This window comes from Mirounga leonina, unplaced genomic scaffold (assembly GCF_011800145.1).
Source record: "Mirounga leonina isolate KUSES-001 unplaced genomic scaffold, KU_Mleo_1.0 Mir_82, whole genome shotgun sequence".
Taxonomy (NCBI): Eukaryota; Metazoa; Chordata; class Mammalia; order Carnivora; family Phocidae; genus Mirounga; species Mirounga leonina.
In genome coordinates, this window is record NW_023270825.1 from 29,692,681 (window position 1) to 29,709,726 (window position 17,046).

At 44.3% G+C, this 17,046-nt stretch overlaps 2 protein-coding genes across 2 annotated transcripts in view; both read right to left on the reverse strand.

Annotated features, from left to right (window-relative positions):
- SIPA1L1 (signal induced proliferation associated 1 like 1) overlaps positions 1 to 10,452 on the reverse strand; it is a 447,306-nt gene extending 436,854 nt beyond the window's left edge. The window contains exon 1 of the mRNA XM_034992842.1: positions 10,387 to 10,452. The gene's annotated coding sequence lies outside the window, so the exon portion shown is untranslated. The remainder of the gene's footprint in view (positions 1 to 10,386) is intronic.
- A 1,733-nt stretch (positions 10,453 to 12,185) lies between these two features.
- Positions 12,186 to 17,046, reverse strand: part of PCNX1 (pecanex 1) — a 238,294-nt gene continuing 233,433 nt past the window's right edge. Inside the window, exon 36 of the transcript XR_004677042.1 lies at positions 12,186 to 12,306. The gene's annotated coding sequence lies outside the window, so the exon portion shown is untranslated. The remainder of the gene's footprint in view (positions 12,307 to 17,046) is intronic.

Below are 17,046 nucleotides of genomic sequence, written 5' to 3' on the forward strand. Positions count from 1 at the left end.
AAAAAAAAATTACATGATCCTTCCGTTGCAAGAAAAGTGTTTAAGAAAATTCAACACCCTTCATGATAAAAGCTTTCAACAAATTAGCTATAGAAGTAACATCCCTCAACATACTGAAGGCCATATATGAAAAAAGCTGTGAAAAGCTAAGAGCTTTTTCTTTAAAATAAGAAAACAAAATTAGGAAGAAGATAAGGGTGATCATTCACCCTTAATTTGAGAGGAAGAAGTAAAATTATCTCTTTTTGCAGATGACATGATCTTATATATAGAAAACCTTAAAGACTCCACCAAAAAACTGTTAGAACTAAAAAATAAATTCCATAAAGTTGCAGGACACAAAATCAAGCCACAAAAATCAGTTGCATTTCTAGCTTTAACATGAAATATCTGAAAGAGAAATAAAGAAAACAATCCCATTCACAATACCTTTAAAAACAATTTAAAAAAAAGAATAAATGTAGCCAAGGAGGTGAAAGATCTGTAACTGAAAGCTGTAAGACACTGGTAAAAGAAATTTAAAAAGACACAAATTAATGGAAAGATATCTCGTGTTTGTAGGTTGGAAAAATGAATATTGCTAAAATGACCACACTTTCCAATGTCATCTATAGACTCAATGCAATCTCTATCAAAATTCTAATGGCAGTTTTTCACAGAAATGGAAAGAGCGACCCTAAAATTCATATGAAACCATAAAAGACCTTAACAGCCTAAGTAATCTTGAGAAAGAACAAAGGTGGAGATATCACACTACCTGATTTTAAACTATCACTACAAAGCTATAGTAATCAAAACTGTACAGCACTGACACACAGTCCGACACGTTGATCAATAGAATAGAATCAAGAGCCCAGAAATAAACCCATACATATACAGCCAACTAATATTTGACAAGGGAACCAGGAATACTCCATGGAAGAAAAGATAATCTCAAGAAGTGGTGCTGGGGAAACCGAGTATCTATATGCAAAAGCATAAAACTGGATCCCTGTCTTACACCACTCGCAAAAAATAACTTAAAATGGATCAAAGACTTAAATATAAGACATGAAACCATAAAACTCCTAGAAGAAAACAGAGATGAAAACTCCTTGACACTGTTCTTAGCACCAGTTTTTTGTTTTTTTGTGGTTTTTTTGGGGATTTGTCACTGAAAGCACAAGCAACAAAAGCAAAAATATATAAGTGGGGCTACATCTAACTGAAAACCTTCTGCACAGCAAAGGAAACAATCAGCAAATTGATGAAGCAACTTATGAAATGGGAGAAAATATTTAGAAACCATCTATCAGGTAAGGGGTGAATATCCAAGTGAGGAAGTATATAAGTGAGGAACTTCTACAACTCAAGAGCAAAAAACCCAAATAATCCGATTAAAAAATTGGCAGAGGAATGGAATAGACACTTTTCCAAAAAAGACATACAGATGGCCAACAGGTGCATGAAAAGATGCTCAATATCATTAATCATCAAGGAAATACAAATCAGAACCACAATGAGATATCACTTCACACCTGTTTGAATGGCTGTTACCAAAAAGACAAGAAATAAGAAGTGTTGACAAGGATGTGGAGAAAAGGGGACCCCCATGCACTGTTGGTGAGAATGGAAATTGGTACAGCCACTGTGGAAAACAGTATGGAGGTTCCTCAGAAGATTAAAAACAGAGCTACCCTATGATCCAGGAATCCAATTCTGGGTATATATCTGAAGGAGACACCTGCACTCCCACGTTCCCTGCAGTATTCCTGCAAGAGCCAAGAGCCAAGACATGGAAACAACTTATGTGTCTATTGATGAATGGATAAAGAAAATGTTACATATATATATTATACATGTATGTATAATATATATGTATGTATGTATTTAAGATCTACTGGGAGTAGATCTTAAATGTTCTTAGGACACACACACAGAAGATACTTACGTGAGGTAACAGATGTGTTAACTAACCTATGGTGGTAATCATTTTGCAAAATAAATGTGTATCGAATCACCACATTTTACACCCTAAAGTTACACAATGTTGTATGTCAATTACATCTCGATAAAGTTGGAAAAAAATACGTTTTCCCTACAGTGAGCCTTAACTAAGGTGGTTTAAAATGTTACAGAGAAAGAGCTGTGGTGGTAAAAAGGGCGGAGTTGGGGGGCGAGTGGCGGGGGAGGGTTGAGAGCTGCTGCTCCCGATCTGAGAAGCCCCGATGTGTCACTTCACTTCCCCTGACCTCAGTCACTCCTCTGTCACAGTTGTCTCCGAAGTACGGAAGGTCAGTGGAGGGGCTTAGCGGGTCTGGGTTGGAGACGCCCTCTCCAGTCCCCTCACCATTACCCAGAACAACCAACCCCATGGGCGGTTTGGATCCTCAATCCTTCTCCCTCCCACTCGGGCTCCCAGTTCTGTCCACCTCTGCCCCAACAGCCAAGTGCTTCAGGGGAAGGCCCCCCGCAGAATGAATTTTTATCAGCCTCAGCCAGTCTGTTGGTCTAGTTTGCTTTGCCAAAAGATTGCCACAGGCAATTGCATGGTGAGGTAATGTGGTCACCCCGAGGCTGCGAAGATGTGAGGGAATGTTGTGAGAGGTGCTTCTGGGAAGGGATTTTTTGCTTTTAAGAAGTGACATACACACACACACACACACACACAAGTGAGGACTTTGTCTTTTTTCTGTCTTGACTATTATTATCTGCACGGATGCCTAAAACTGCCAAAGCCACGATGAGAGCCATCCTGAGCAGGCATCAGCCTTTGGACCAGTGGGGAAAGATGGGAGGGATGGGGTCCTTGCCACAGGCAGGGGGGCCTCTGCCCAGAAGAACCCTGGCATAGCCCTATGTCACCTTCTTGTTTTATGAGATGCTAACTACCCCTTATAGTTCCAACTCCTTTCTGCCGGGAGCCAAAAGTACGATGGAGACAGATACATACAGATTGTGGCTCTGCTATGAACTTCTAGCATCAAAGGAAACTGTCTAAAAGGAGAGGATTCTGTTCTGATCCTGTTCAAATCCCCTTAGTCCATTGTCTTTGTGCGAACCTCAACAGAGTGCCTTTAAATGGTCACCCCAGTCATGGGTCAAGCGCCACAGAGAAGAACTCCAGAAATTTAAGACTATCTTTGTTCTGAATCTGCTCCCCTGACCCTCCCCTGCCCTAAATTTTCCCAGCTTTGGACTTCCACTTTTCACCTTCCAGTATGCAACTTGCCTTCGTCCGCAGCCTTAACTTTCAGGACTGCCTCCTCCATTAGAGCTTAGTCTTCCCATGGGTTAAGGTGTGGGGTCTCCCTGCGACCACACTACCTCCGCAGGACCCATGGCAGGGTCCCTGCCCTTTCTTCTCTCCGCATCTCCCATCTCACTCGGGGCATCTCGGGGTTTTTGCTTCTCTCCTCTTTGGTTTGAGTCTCTCCTCTGGTTTCTGCGGCTGCCCTGTTTGCTAACTCTGATCAGAGCCTGAAGGCATTGCTGTGAGTCCTCAGTCTCTGTCTGAACGGGCTCAACATTCCCTTGTAAGGTGCCAAGGTGTCTTCAACTCTACTTCCACGGAGGGCAGCTTCTCTTTGGTGTGTACTTCTTGCAAAAGCCAGCTGTGGCTGCTGCCTGGGACGGGCCCTCCTCTGTGCCCCCCCGAACCACTGCCCCCGCCCCTTCTGTGACACACAGGAATTGAACTCTTGAGCTGGCTGTTTTGGGTGGGAAGGAAAGCACTCTCAGATTGGACACGATTCTGTTGTCTGCTCCTGGCCCTCTCTTTCTCAGATTTAGCAACCAGGGCTTTTTCTGATCAGAGCTTTCAGGCCCACAATAAGAAAGCTGCATCAGGAGCTGAGAGGCATGAAAAAACGGGCAAAAACTCCCCTGCCCTTGTTTAGTCGGAGATGCCTGCCTACCTCCAAGGTCCATTCCAGCTCTTAAATTCCATGCTTCCAAATAAGATAGTAAAATATTCAACTTTATGGATTGCTAACAGATTCTTGGACCAAAGCTCGAGCCACCCCCAACATGCCTGATTGGATAACAATGCAAAGTACAATGGTCTAACATGTGCAATGCATTGTCTTTCCTTTTTAAAAACTCATTTTACGAAACCCCTTAATTGAATCAGGCTTGAACTTCCTGTGGCATAAAACCAAACAAAATTACACTGATGCTAAAAATGTAAATGTATCCCAGATACCACTGGGTGATGTATTCATGGGAACATTTAAGCCTGAAGACTTGCGTGCACACACTGGGATAATAAAGCAGAGCCCAAGGATCAGGCATCTGAGATATAAACATTTATGGAAACATTTTTAATTCCCTGCTTTCTTAGGATTTTAAAACTAGTTCTGACCTTAGAATACTAGAATGTCAGACCTGGGACGACCTCTAAGAGATCACCGGTAAATGGTAAAAAGGATGCCTGGAGGGGTAAAGCGACACACTCATGGGCGCCCAAAGTACAAACAGAACTGGGGCTGGGTTTGGTTCAGCACACCTGGATTAAGCTTCTACGCTGTGCCTACCATTGGTCTGGGCGCTGAAGTCCAAAGGTAGAGAAGAAACAACTACTGCTTTCCAGGTAGCTCCAAGTGTTTGGATGTCCAGATCAGCCCTGGTTCTACCTTCTCCCTCACTCCGATGAGACTCCCTGAGCAATGGGAAACTCTCTCTTTAGCAGCACATGCTTAAGCAACTAGGAAAAAAATCAAGGAATATCTCTTGGTCGCCCTCATCTTGAGCCCTGCTCCCCAAGCAGAGCCCCACACTGAGTCACGGGGGCTTCTGTGAGCTCTGCCCCCAGTAGCTTCGCCTTTGTGCTTCCCTTTCCACTGCATGAGCTCCTTTCATATTATTCATTCATGACATATCCATGGGTAATGGATAGCTACAGCCTGGTGACATTTCAGTTGATCACAGTCTTCCTGCTTGGCGGCAGGTGACGGGATCTCCTTGGGAGAATGCTTGCACAGAATGCTTACTTTCCTTTTTTTTTCCCAAAGAGTATAGTGAGCGCACCAAGGAGGAAAATTGCGCAGTGCGATGCTCTCCACCAGCGTGAAGATTTTGGCTCTGATGCTGAGGCCTAGCATCTCTCTTTCGTGGCACTGTTGCCAGGCAGACTTGTTACTGACACAAATTTCCTCCCTGATAAGTGGAGTTCTTGCCCCTCCCAACTTCATCCTGCCTGCAGCCGGAGCTCGGCTGCAGAGGAAGCCAAGCCAGACACTCTGATTCACGCTCCTAAAATATCAGCCGGCCCGGGTATGCGAGTGATGCGATAAATCTGGGAAACATAAATCAGATTGTTGGATGCTCTATCTGTCCGTGCGCATAGGCTGCAGCAGGCACGGAGACATGCCCTCCAACTCTTGGGGGGCTGCACCCAGGGGGAGGTGAAAGGTCATGGCTTCAGACCCGGGAAAGGGGACCAGGAGGGCAGCAGCTGACACGCAGAAGCAGCCTTCAAACTGTTGACACACATTCCAGGCCCCCGACCCGAGGCTGAAGTGTTCAGGCTCAGAGATTGTCAGGAGAAGCTGGAGAAGGAAGCCGGAGGAGAGGCCCCGATGTTGCAAATCTTCCAGCATCAAGGACTTGTGAAGTCCCGGAGTTTGGACACCGGAGGGAAGGTTGGCTTCCGCTTCCCTAGGGCCCCAGCAAGATGGAAAATCCAATATACAGAACCAAGCGGGTCGGAAGCTTCCTTAAAGAACGCTCTAGAAAAAGCAAACTAACAAGGCCTTTCCTTTGGTGAACAAAGACAAGTGCTTTCCCTGAGCCATTCAGTCATTTCAAAGGCCAGGGGAGAAGGGCCTTGTCCACTTAGCTTAGTTCAGGCCATTTGATCTCACGGTTTCTTGACCTGGGCCCGGGGCAGTGGGCTCGTCACAAATGACGCTACTCGTCTGGGTCGGGATCCTTAGTAAAAAGGTAGTTTTAAATCTGTATGAAAGTAAAGAGGGTTCATCCCTCAGATTCTTAAGCCTCAGACATTGCTTTGCTCGGGTTTGGTCCTGCTGCATTGGTGGGACTCTGCCCTAAAATCTGATCAGATCCTCTGGGGCTTTGTTCCCGAGGATGCAGGGGAATAATTGGGAGAACAAACAGACAGAGGTGGATGGGGTGGGAGGTGGCACCTCGGAGCTACACTGGATGTAGAGGAGAGGAAATGAAGCAGCAATCAGTGGCCCACTCAGAAGTGTCTAAGAGGTTCATCTTGGGGAGCCAAGAAGGACCCAAGAACAGACTAACAGGTGGCAGGCCCAGTGGCCCCACTGACATCATGGGATCGGGTGAGGAGCCCAGACTACCTGTCTCCAGGTGTTCAGGCAAGTGAGATCATTAACGAGCAACAAGGTGAGATACTGAGAAATTAACTGCAGCTTATCTTTTTTTGCCACTCTGACCTATCAAAAAAACAATGAAAAGATAATTTTCCCCTCACCCTTCCAGGAAAAACAGCCAGCGCTTTGTGTTCCCAGACCTGGGTGTCCTGACCCCAGGCAGGGAGTTTCCAGCTCTTTGTGCTGTCAGGCCCACCTGGGGGAGTTAAAGAGGCTTCCAAGAAGGTAAGGGGCTAGAGGTTTTTGTGATTTGTGGGTAAGAGAGCGTCAGGGGTGGGCACCTGGGTGGCTCAGACGGTTAAGCGTCTGCCTTCGGCTCAGGTCATGATCCCAGAGTCCTGGGATCGAGTCCCGCATCGGGCTCCCTGCTCCTTGGGAGCCTGCTTCTCCCTCTGCTTCTCTCTCTCTCTCTCTCTCTCTGTCTCTCATGAATAAATAAATAAAATTAAAAAAAAAAAAAAGAGAGCGTCAGGGCCCCGTCCCCTGAGGGGGGATGGATCTGGATTTGTGGGATTCTCCACATGACCTGTCCCCTACACTTTGCGCTCCAGCCACGGCCACATGGAGGTGGTTGTGGGTGCTCACCGCCATGGGCCTGGGAGCAGCGTGAAGGGTCCTCTGAGGGAGGTCTGGGGACACGGAGAGGAGCCACGAGGGCCATCTTGGCAGTTGCCTGGACTAGAAGTGCCCAACAGGAGGCAGGGACCAGCACAGGGCAGAGGTTTCAGAGAGCATAAACAGCCCCAGTGACAGGAGTGACCCACACCAGTTGACAATAAGGTAGTGAATGAATTGACCTTGAAGATCTTCCAGGTCCAGTATCACAAATCCCTATATCACATGTAATTCTGCATGCTCTCTGTCTCCTTTTCACAAATTGATCTCCCCCCATCCGTGACTCACAGATGTCCAGCTCACAAGCACGCTCTGGTCTCCCCTCTACCTGGGCCAAGGGGACAGTTGTCCAGCTGTGCACCATTTGCACGCCGTCATCCCGAGAGAAGTCCAAGCATATGGAGCTTGGGGGAAGACATGTGCCTCAGATTGGCCAAGTCCGAGATGCCGACAAAACATTACAGAAGCTTTTGGATTGAATGAAAAAAGCTTCTATTCTTTTTGCTGTCAGACTGCAAAACCGACAGCTGCACACGATCAGGCACCAACATGCAGGGAGCCCCTCCCCTGTTTGCACAGGAAGCTCGGGCGGGCTCTGTCTTTCTCTAGAATCACACCGCCAAGCCAGCCAAGGTCTCCACTCTGGCCCTGACCCATGGCTGACTTTCCCTTGATTTCTGAGTTCAGCCGGCTTCCTGGGTCATCTCCGCAGTAAAGGCAACACTGCCATGTGCAGGCCTGAGCTTGCCTTCTCGCTGGCCTTTAGCCAGACATGGTCAAAGTTCCAGGATGTCCCGTGACAGGGCAGAGGCCTCAGGGGACGGCACTCGTGGGTTGACTGGTTTCCTCACATCCCAGGCCTCTCCCTCCATCTCTATCCCACTTTTTTTTTTTTTTAAAGATTTTATTTATTTATTTGAGAGAGTGAGAGAGAGAAAGAGCACAAGAGGGGGGAGCGGGAGAGGGAGAAGCAGACTCCCCGCCGAGCAGGGAGCCCGACGCGGGACTCGATCCCGGGACTCCAGGATCATGACCTGAGCCGAAGGCAGTCGCCTAACCAACTGAGCCACCCAGGCACCCTCTATTCCACTTTCCAGTGTGCCCCCCATGTTCACCCCTTGTTCTCTATTAGTAAACTCCCAAGTCTTTAGACACTTCTTCCTCTGGGAAGCCCCACTAACCACCCAGGCAGAATTCAGTGCTTCTATCACTACACTTGCCCACAGTTTCATTTCCCTGTGGATTGTAGTTGTTTACTTGTTCTCCTCACTTACCAGATAGCAAATCCTTGGGGAAGAGAAGCCATAGCTTATCAATCCCTGAGTCTTGTGTAATTTGGGTGTAATAAGTATTTTTCCTTATATCACTTACAAATTCATTTTAAAAGTAATATTTCATAGGAGCATCTGGGTGGCTCATTCAGTCAAGTGTCTGACTCTTGAGCTCAGCTCAAGTCTCAATCTCAGGGTCGTGAGTTCAAGCCCTGTGTTGAGCTCCACACTGAGCGTGGAGCCTATTTAATTAAAAAAGAAAAAAAGAAAGAAAGAAAGAAAAAGAGAGAGGGAAACAAGCCATAAGTGACTCTTAATGACAGAGAATAAACTGGAGGTTGATGGAGGAGGATGGGTGAGGGATGGGCCAGAAGGGTGATGAGCATTAAGGGGGCACTGGTGATGAGCACTGGGTGTTGTATGTGGGTGATGAATCACTGGATTCTACTCCAGAAACCAATATTGCCCTGTATGTTAATTAACAAAATTTAAATTAAAAACAAAACAAAACAGTAATACTGTATAGATGGAGAGCCGAACTATAGCAATATCTGGTTTTCAAAAGAGATCACAAGCTATCCAAGTAAAAAATTCTCATAAAGTTGCTTCTGGAAAGATAAATTTCTTTTTAAAAAAGTTATGGTAAAATATACAAAAATTTACCACTTCAAATAACCATTTTAGAGGATACAATTCAGTGGCATTAAGTATATTCACACTACCACCCATCTCCAGAACGTTCTCATCTTTACCAACTGAAACTCCGTACCCAGTAAACACTAACTCCCCATCCCCCATTTCCCTCAGCCCCGGCAACCACCATATTACTTTCTGCCTCTATGAACCTGATACTCTGGGTATCTCATACAAGTGAATCGTACAATATTTGTCCTTTTATCAGTGTTTTATTTCACTTAGCATAATGTCCTCAAGATTCATCATGTGCATGTGCCAGAATTTCCCTCTTTTGAAGGTTGAATAATATTTCATCATATGTACATGCCACATTTTATTTATTCACTCATCCACTGATAGACCTTTGGGCTGCTTTCATCTCTGCGCTACTGTGAATAAAGCTGCTATAAACACGACCTCTTTGAGACACTGCTTTCGCTTCTTCTGGGTGTAAATCCAGAAGTGGAATTGCTGGATCCTAGGGTACTTCTATGTTAATGTTTGGACGAGCCTCCATACTGTCTTCCACAGCGGCTGCACCAGTTTGCATCCCCTGCAACAACCAAGAATTCTAATTTCTCTGTATCCTTGACAACACTTACTATTCTCTGTTTTTCTTTCTTTTTTCATAGTAACCATCCTAATGGGCATGAGGTAGTATCTCCTTGTGGTTTTGATTTACAGTTCCCTATTGGTCACTAAAGTTGAGCAAAAATTAATGTTTTTTCAGCTTGGGGGACCTGGGTGACTCGGTTGGGTGTCCCAACTCTTGATTTCAGCTCAGGTCATGTCGGGGTCATGGGATCAAGCTCTACAACGGGCTCTGTGCTCAGCAGGGAGTTTGCTTCAGATTCTCTCTCCCCCTCTTTCTGCCCCTCCCCCTACTCTCTAAATAAATAATAAAATCTTCAAAAAATATGTCTTTTCAGCTTGTTAAAGCAATATAGCATGTACTATAGAAAATTTCAAAAATACAGAAACAAAAATTACAGAAAAGTACAGGAATACGCAGGAGGGAAAAAAACTTATGTGTAATCCAGTTACCTACAGATAAACACTGTCAACATTTTGGGACTATCCCTCCAGTCTCTTTGTCTACAGAAGTGCATTTTTATGGCACAAATTCATCTTATTTAGCAGCTCCCCACCCAGCAGACGCACCTCAGGAAGAAAACTTTCTTTGTTCAGTGAATTATTTGCTAAGTTCCTGGAGGGGTATGCTGGAGGAAAAATGTATATCATTGGTTTTGAGTTGATTACCAGGTTTTTGTTTTGCTGAGATGGCATATAACAAAGGGCAAGAGGCAGAGTGTTCGGGCACAGGTCAGGTGGTGATGGTGCTGGTGATGGTGGAAGGGAAGCATGTGGACAGTGAAGACGGACCACTGACATGGGGTGAGAATTTTGGAGGAAAGAACAGGTGTCCATAGAGGAATTTGGTTACATTTTTGTCTCCATACAAAATTTACAATAAAATCTGTATTGCTCACCAGAAGGTGGTGGAGTATATTTGCAAACGCGGTCATCATGAAGGTGCCAGAAGGGGAGCATGGCTGCAGAAGAACAAGAACAAATGTTAAAATAGAAGGAGACATAGCTTATATACTTATAGACATGGGCATTTGGAAACTTGGACTGATATTATGCACACTGTTCTTGAGCTTTTTCCCATGTAATTTAATAACCTTCTAGAACATTCTTTCTGGGCAAGACTGTGAACTAGTTATCAAAAATCTACTTTTTCTTCCTGGCCCCCTTTGCAGTGAGATGTGGTCAGGTGACTGAGTTTGAGCCAAAGGAGAGTGGAAATAGTTTGTACCATTTCTGGGCCAAAGTTTTTAGGAAGGAGAGGTGCCCCCTTCATCCTCCTTCCCCTTCTGCCAGCTTGATGAAGATAATGAGCCCTAGGAGATGGAGGAGCCAAAAGGTGGAAGGAACCTGGTTTCCTGAAAAACTAGTAGAACCAAGTGGGAGAGCCAACTGCTGACCAGAAACACTTGCTTCAGATTGTCATGAGAGTGAAAAATACATTTTTATTTATAACAGCATAGTCTGTCCTACCTCATATGCCATCAGTAAATGCAACTTAATTACCCGATATGCTATTGTTAGACAGTTGGAATGGATAAACTGCATTTTGAGATGTAAAATTGTGTTTCAGTTCAACTGCCCAGTTGTTGGGTGTAGCAGATAAAATGCTTTTGGCTACAAGTAACAGAAAACCGAATTAAAACTCATAAACAAGGAGGGACTTACTGGCTAACTGGGAGTCCAAAGGTACAGTGAAAGGCTCTGATTGCCACAATGACATGAGGACTCTCTTTCTTCCTACCTCCCTTCTCTTTCACACCCAGTGTGGGTTGCCTCCTAGGGCTAACTCCCTGGTAACTGTAGGAGGCCTGGCAGCAGCGAGGTCCACATGCTGCCTTATTCCTATGAAACAGGAAAGATGGTTTCCCACAGTCAAAGCTTTGTGCTGACTGGCTCATCCCCGAACCAAACTCTGTGACCACCACAATGGGACTGCCCGTGGTCTAGACTGATCAGGGCTATACGCTGGAGCTGAAGGTAGGCTTGGGCCCAGCCATACCACATAGCTGTCACCAACAGTGCTTATTTCTATATAGGGACAGAGAGCCTGGATTGTTCAGATACAGAGAAGAAAGTCGCCTGATTCTAGCTTTCTCTGAAACAGACTAAAGCTCCTTTGGAGACACTAAATAAAAATCAGGTAATTTCCCCCTTATATGCATTGAAATATGTCTTTGACAAAATTACTTTCTGCAAAAAAGACAAGAAGATTGAAACCATGAAAGAGGTTGATGATTTAAAGGCAAGGACACAGAGTCAACAACCAGGGGAAAATTAAATGACTTGGAAATAAAGTCCAGATAGCTCAGAAAGAATATTTTATAGGAGGCACTTTTTTTTTATTTTTTTTATTCTTATGTTAATCCCCTTACAACATTAGTTTTAGATGAAGTGTTCCATGATTCATTGTTTGTGCACAACACCCAGTGCTCCATGCAGAATGTGCCCTCCTCAATACCCACCACCAGGCTAACCCATCCTCCCACCCCCCTCCCCTCTAGAACCCTGTTTGTTTTTCAGAGTCCATCGTCTCTCATGGTTCGTCTACCCCTTATAGGAGGCACTTTTATGGTGGGATGGCACAAAGTAGAAGGAAAGAGGACAGTGGCATATCCCGACATCGTGTGCAGGATATTTAAGTTCAAACTTGTTTCTCAGTCTGTTCCCTCTCTGTTATTGGAATACTTTGCTCACTTATCAAGCAAATTAAGCATGACTGTCAAGGACACGGTATCTATGCTAAGTTCAGGCTACATATGCTGATCTTGGCTCTTCCTCCAGACAGTGTAAATTCTTTTTCCTGGACATCATACCATGTTCTAGAAATAAAAGAGAGGTAGTTAGGTGAACGCTTTTTTGCCCTAGTCTGTATTACTCGTCCTCTAAGACAGGAATTAGAATGTTTTACTTATTGGTTCAGAGAGGAACTGGGCCAATTATTTTAACGCACACAAAAAATAATTCTTTTCAGCCCAGACGCTCTTTGATTGACTTAAAACCCCTGCGTGTAAAATCTGCATAAACAAAAGAAATGTGAAAAGATCTGCTATAATAAGATTAAGTTCAAATGACAAGGCAGGTGTTGAATTTAAAATTAATTGGTAATGCCAACCCCCAAAATGGTCTAATTCACCTTCTCTGTTGCTTTATAGGGAGAACACAGCAAGAGAGCCTGTTTTTCTGCCCTAAATCCTTTCCAATCTTTCTAGTGCAATCCTTAGAATCCAGTTCAATTTCCACTCCTTCCCTGGACTCTTCCTGGACTACCCCAACCCTTGTCTTCAGACTGTTTGGCACTCACTGAAACGGTACCAAAGAATAGGGGTTAAAATCTCAGACTATGATGTCAGACCTGCAATCAACGTAGATCCTCAGTCTGCTCCTGGGACCTGGGGCTCTGCCACTCTGAAAAATGACTGCGAGGATAAAATGAAGTCATGCTTGATGAGAAGCAGTCAATAAATGTCAGCTATTATTAATATGTTAATATTTTATGGAGAGTCTCCTCCCCCTGGCCTGGAGTAACACAACATTGGGCAGATAGTATCTGCTCGACCTATCCCTGTTGCATTGGACAGAAGGGAATTGAAAATGTTTTCCAAAGTGGAGGATGGTTGTAGACTGGGTTGGAGAGAAAGGCCAAGGGCTTTTTTTTTTATATCGAAAAGGCAAGGGTCACACCATTCCAAAACGGGCCTGCAGCGACTACTCCATAATGTAGCACGAAGCATCTACCAACTCCAGTGACTGAAAGAAACCCCAGGACCACTGCTATCAGAGAGAGAAGTTAAATAGAGGCTGTGAATGTCGACATACTGTTCAAAAGAGCACTGCAAGTCAGAACTTTCTGTTTGATGGCTGGCCAAACAGAAATTGGGGTCTTGCTGGAATTTCACCATGGGCCAAACTCACAAAAATTTTATTTGTTAGATTGTAATGGGTTTGGAGAGGAGAGGTGATGCTTAACATTTTTAAGGGAACAACAGATTTTCAATCACCTAAGAGTCAATAAATAAGCCACTTACAAAGGATCTTTATGTCTTTGTTAATTGAAACAAATCTGTTAGGCCCCAGAGTAAACAATACAAGCTCACCAGCGCTTGAACTTGGCATGATGGAAGTTTATTTCTTTCTCAAACACAAAAGTTGATTGCTTATTCATGGCCAGTGGTAAGAGCCTGGACCAGAAAATGATGTAAACCAGCCTCAAAGCTTTGACTGTTTTCCACTAGGCAAGATCTGGGGAAAGTTACCTACTCTCTCCAGGTATCTATTTCCTCATCTGGGAAATGGGAATAATAATTCTCCCTACCTCGAATGGTTGCCATTAAACAAGCCAATCCATGTAAAGAACTCAGCCCAGTATCTGCCATGTAACAACTGTCCAATAAATGCAAGCAATTACAGTAATAATTATTCCACAATTCAGATTTCTTACTATTTTTATTTAGAGCTATCTTCAAGCGCTGTTTAACCACATCTTTGCATGAAATTTGGAGACAGCACTTGGCTGTTTTAAGGAATTTGCATTTTTTTAACCAATAAATCTTCTGACTGTTGCTCTGTGGATATCAAGACAGATGGTGGAGTGACTTACTACAGTTGCATGGCTAGAACCCAGGTCTCCCTGGGGCAGGCAATCTGCCCGGGTCTCCCCCTCAAGAACGCTGAGAAGGGTTGTCACGGACACTGTGTAGGAGACGGCAGAGTTAGACCCAAAGGTGAGGGAAATTGATATAATTTACAATTGCTTACTTGAGATATCAGCTCCTCTTCCAAACCGAGATGTTTTCCTACCCTCAGCAAAACACACTTCAATTTCTTCTCTGACTTGAGAAAACTTCTATAAATCAAATAACTACCAAATCATCTATGCCCTTGAACCGAATCCGGGAAACCATGAGTTATGATGTTATACACCTAATACAGCAAGAATGAGCTTAAAGTAATGCTCCTTAGAGACCTTGACAGAATAGGTGCTTTTTGTATGTGTTCTCAGGTGATGTCACTGGGGAGCGCCAGGAGCTGTGATAGGGGTCCTGAGCAGCGATGGACTGTGCCTCTCATCTGGGCCCTTGGTGAACAAGGACCCCTCTTTGAGGCCACGCTCCAGGCATTTCTGCTTGTAAAAGGAAGCACAGACACTTGGCCTGCACGAGGACTGGAATTCCCATGTCAGCCTCGTTATAAGAAGGCTCTAACTCCGGACAGCCCCCGACGGGCCCTAGTGAGCCACCGAGAACGCAGTGAGCTAGGAAGACGTGGTGCCGCCCGCTGGGAGCTGACGGTCCAGTGGAAAAGGACAGCAGCTAAATTATCGGGCAAACCTGAATTAATTACAACTATAATGAGTACCGTGAAGTACAGAGCAGTACTGGATTTTATACTGGGACCTATGGGGGGGTGTGGAGGGAGGGTTAGGCATGAAATTGAAAACACATTTTTTTATATCGAAATAAGCACAGATACATGATGTGGAACACAAACTTTGCTTCCGTTTTAAAGATAAAGCTGGGGACAACTGAGAAATAACCCATTTCCCCCGGGTGGGACTGGCTGTGTTTCCCCAGGGTTCAGGGATGAGGCTTCAGGTAGCTTGGTGTGGCTGAGCAGGCAGTTTGAGTAGCCCTGGCTGGGGCACAAGGGCTTGGTCTCTGAGGGTGAAGCCCTCTGAAGAAATGAGGAGGACCTACAGGCCGGCTGGGGGCAGCCCATGGCCAGGAGATACCTGGCCCGATTGGCAGCCACCAACTGGCCACAGCTTTCTCAAAACTCTTCCTGCAGCTTTCAGACTGTCTTCTCAGACCAGGCTGCCCCTCTTGTTCTAAGTTGTCACCTAATCTTCACTCGGGGTGTGTGTGTGTGTGTGTGTGTGTGTGTGTGTGTGTGTGCGCGCGCATGCAAGAGAGAGAGAGAGGAAGAGAGAGGGTGAGAGAATGGGGAGGGTTGGGGGAGACAGAGAAGAGGAGAGGAAACACACTTCTGGCTCACTCCCCTTTCCTTCTGTATTCTGTTCATCCCTCTCTTTGGGCAACTGTCAACTCGTCTGCTAGTTCTCTGTTTTCAGTCCATCCCCCTGGACACAGCGGGCTCAAAGGCAGCGGCCAGATAATGTCAGCCATGGATGGACCTTGAGGGCAGTATACTAAGTGAAATAAGTCAGACAAAGAAAGACAAATACTGTATGATCCCACTTGTATGTGGAATCTAAAAAGCTGAACTCACAGAAACAAATTAGAATGGTCATTGTTAGGGAAAGAAATGGGGAGATGTTGGTCAAAGGGTACAAACTTCCAGTTACCAGAGGAAAAAGTTCTGGGGATCTAATGTCCAGCATCATGACTACAGTTAATACTGTGCTATATACTTGACAGTTGCTGAAAGTAGATCTTAAATGTTCTCACCACACACACACACAAAGAAATTATGTGAGGTGATGGATGTGTTAGCTTCCCTTGCTGTGGTGGTTATTATGCAACATACATACATACATATATATATGTATATATATATAAAATCATCATATTGTACAGCTTAAAGTTACATGTCAATTATAACTCAATAAAGCTAGGGGGAAAACCCCAAAAATCAAAATTAAGAGAGAATGTCCAGATTGGAAGCAAATAGAGACACACCTTACAAGTTGTCTCCCTGACAAGTTTTCCGCAGCAGAATCCCCCTATCTGTGACACTCAGACTTCACTAAGCATACATCTCTCTCCAATACAATGTGCTTTGGACCAAGATTTATATAGAAAATTTTATTTGTACATCCCCTAAATTCAATATAACATTTTAAACAAAGTGGTATGTGTGTGGGATGGGGGGAGTTCTCTAGTTACTTTCCAAATATAATTGGAAGAATATCAGAATCACATGCAGATGTTGTGAAAAGCACTCAGTGTCAACAAAGGGATTGAGTCAGATATTGATGATACTCAGGTCACATGACTACACACATGCAAATATCTGTGAAAAGTCATATTCACTCTTTGGTCATCAGGAAGTAACCTTTGGTGCAACTGACATGCTAATTTGTTACACATAGTTCCTGAAACTGACATGCTAATTTGTTACACATATTGACATTGTTCTGTATTTTAGGAAATTGGTTGGTAGTGATGAATTGATAGGAGAGGAGCTGCTATAACATTTCACTCAGTGTCTGGTTTTTAGGAAAGTTCCTGATGGTAAATGAGAAATGCTTGTATTCACAACCAGTAGTACAAAGGATTAATATTGAGAAAATATATCAAATAGCTCATTCAAATGTGAAGGGAAAAACAACCACTAGAGAACGGGTAAAGAGTGGAAATGGACAACTCACAACAGAAAAAAATGTGAAATTAGACAATAAACACAAGCAATACTCAACCTCACGGATAAAGAAGGAAACGCATTAAAAACAATAAAATAATGAACTACCACTTTTAAATTTTATCATATCAACCAAAAAAAGAAAAAGTTTGATAATATTAAGAGTTGTTGAGGATGTAGGAAATCAGGCTCTTTTACATTGCTGATGGCTGTGTGTGTTGATGAAGGCATTTTTTTTCAGA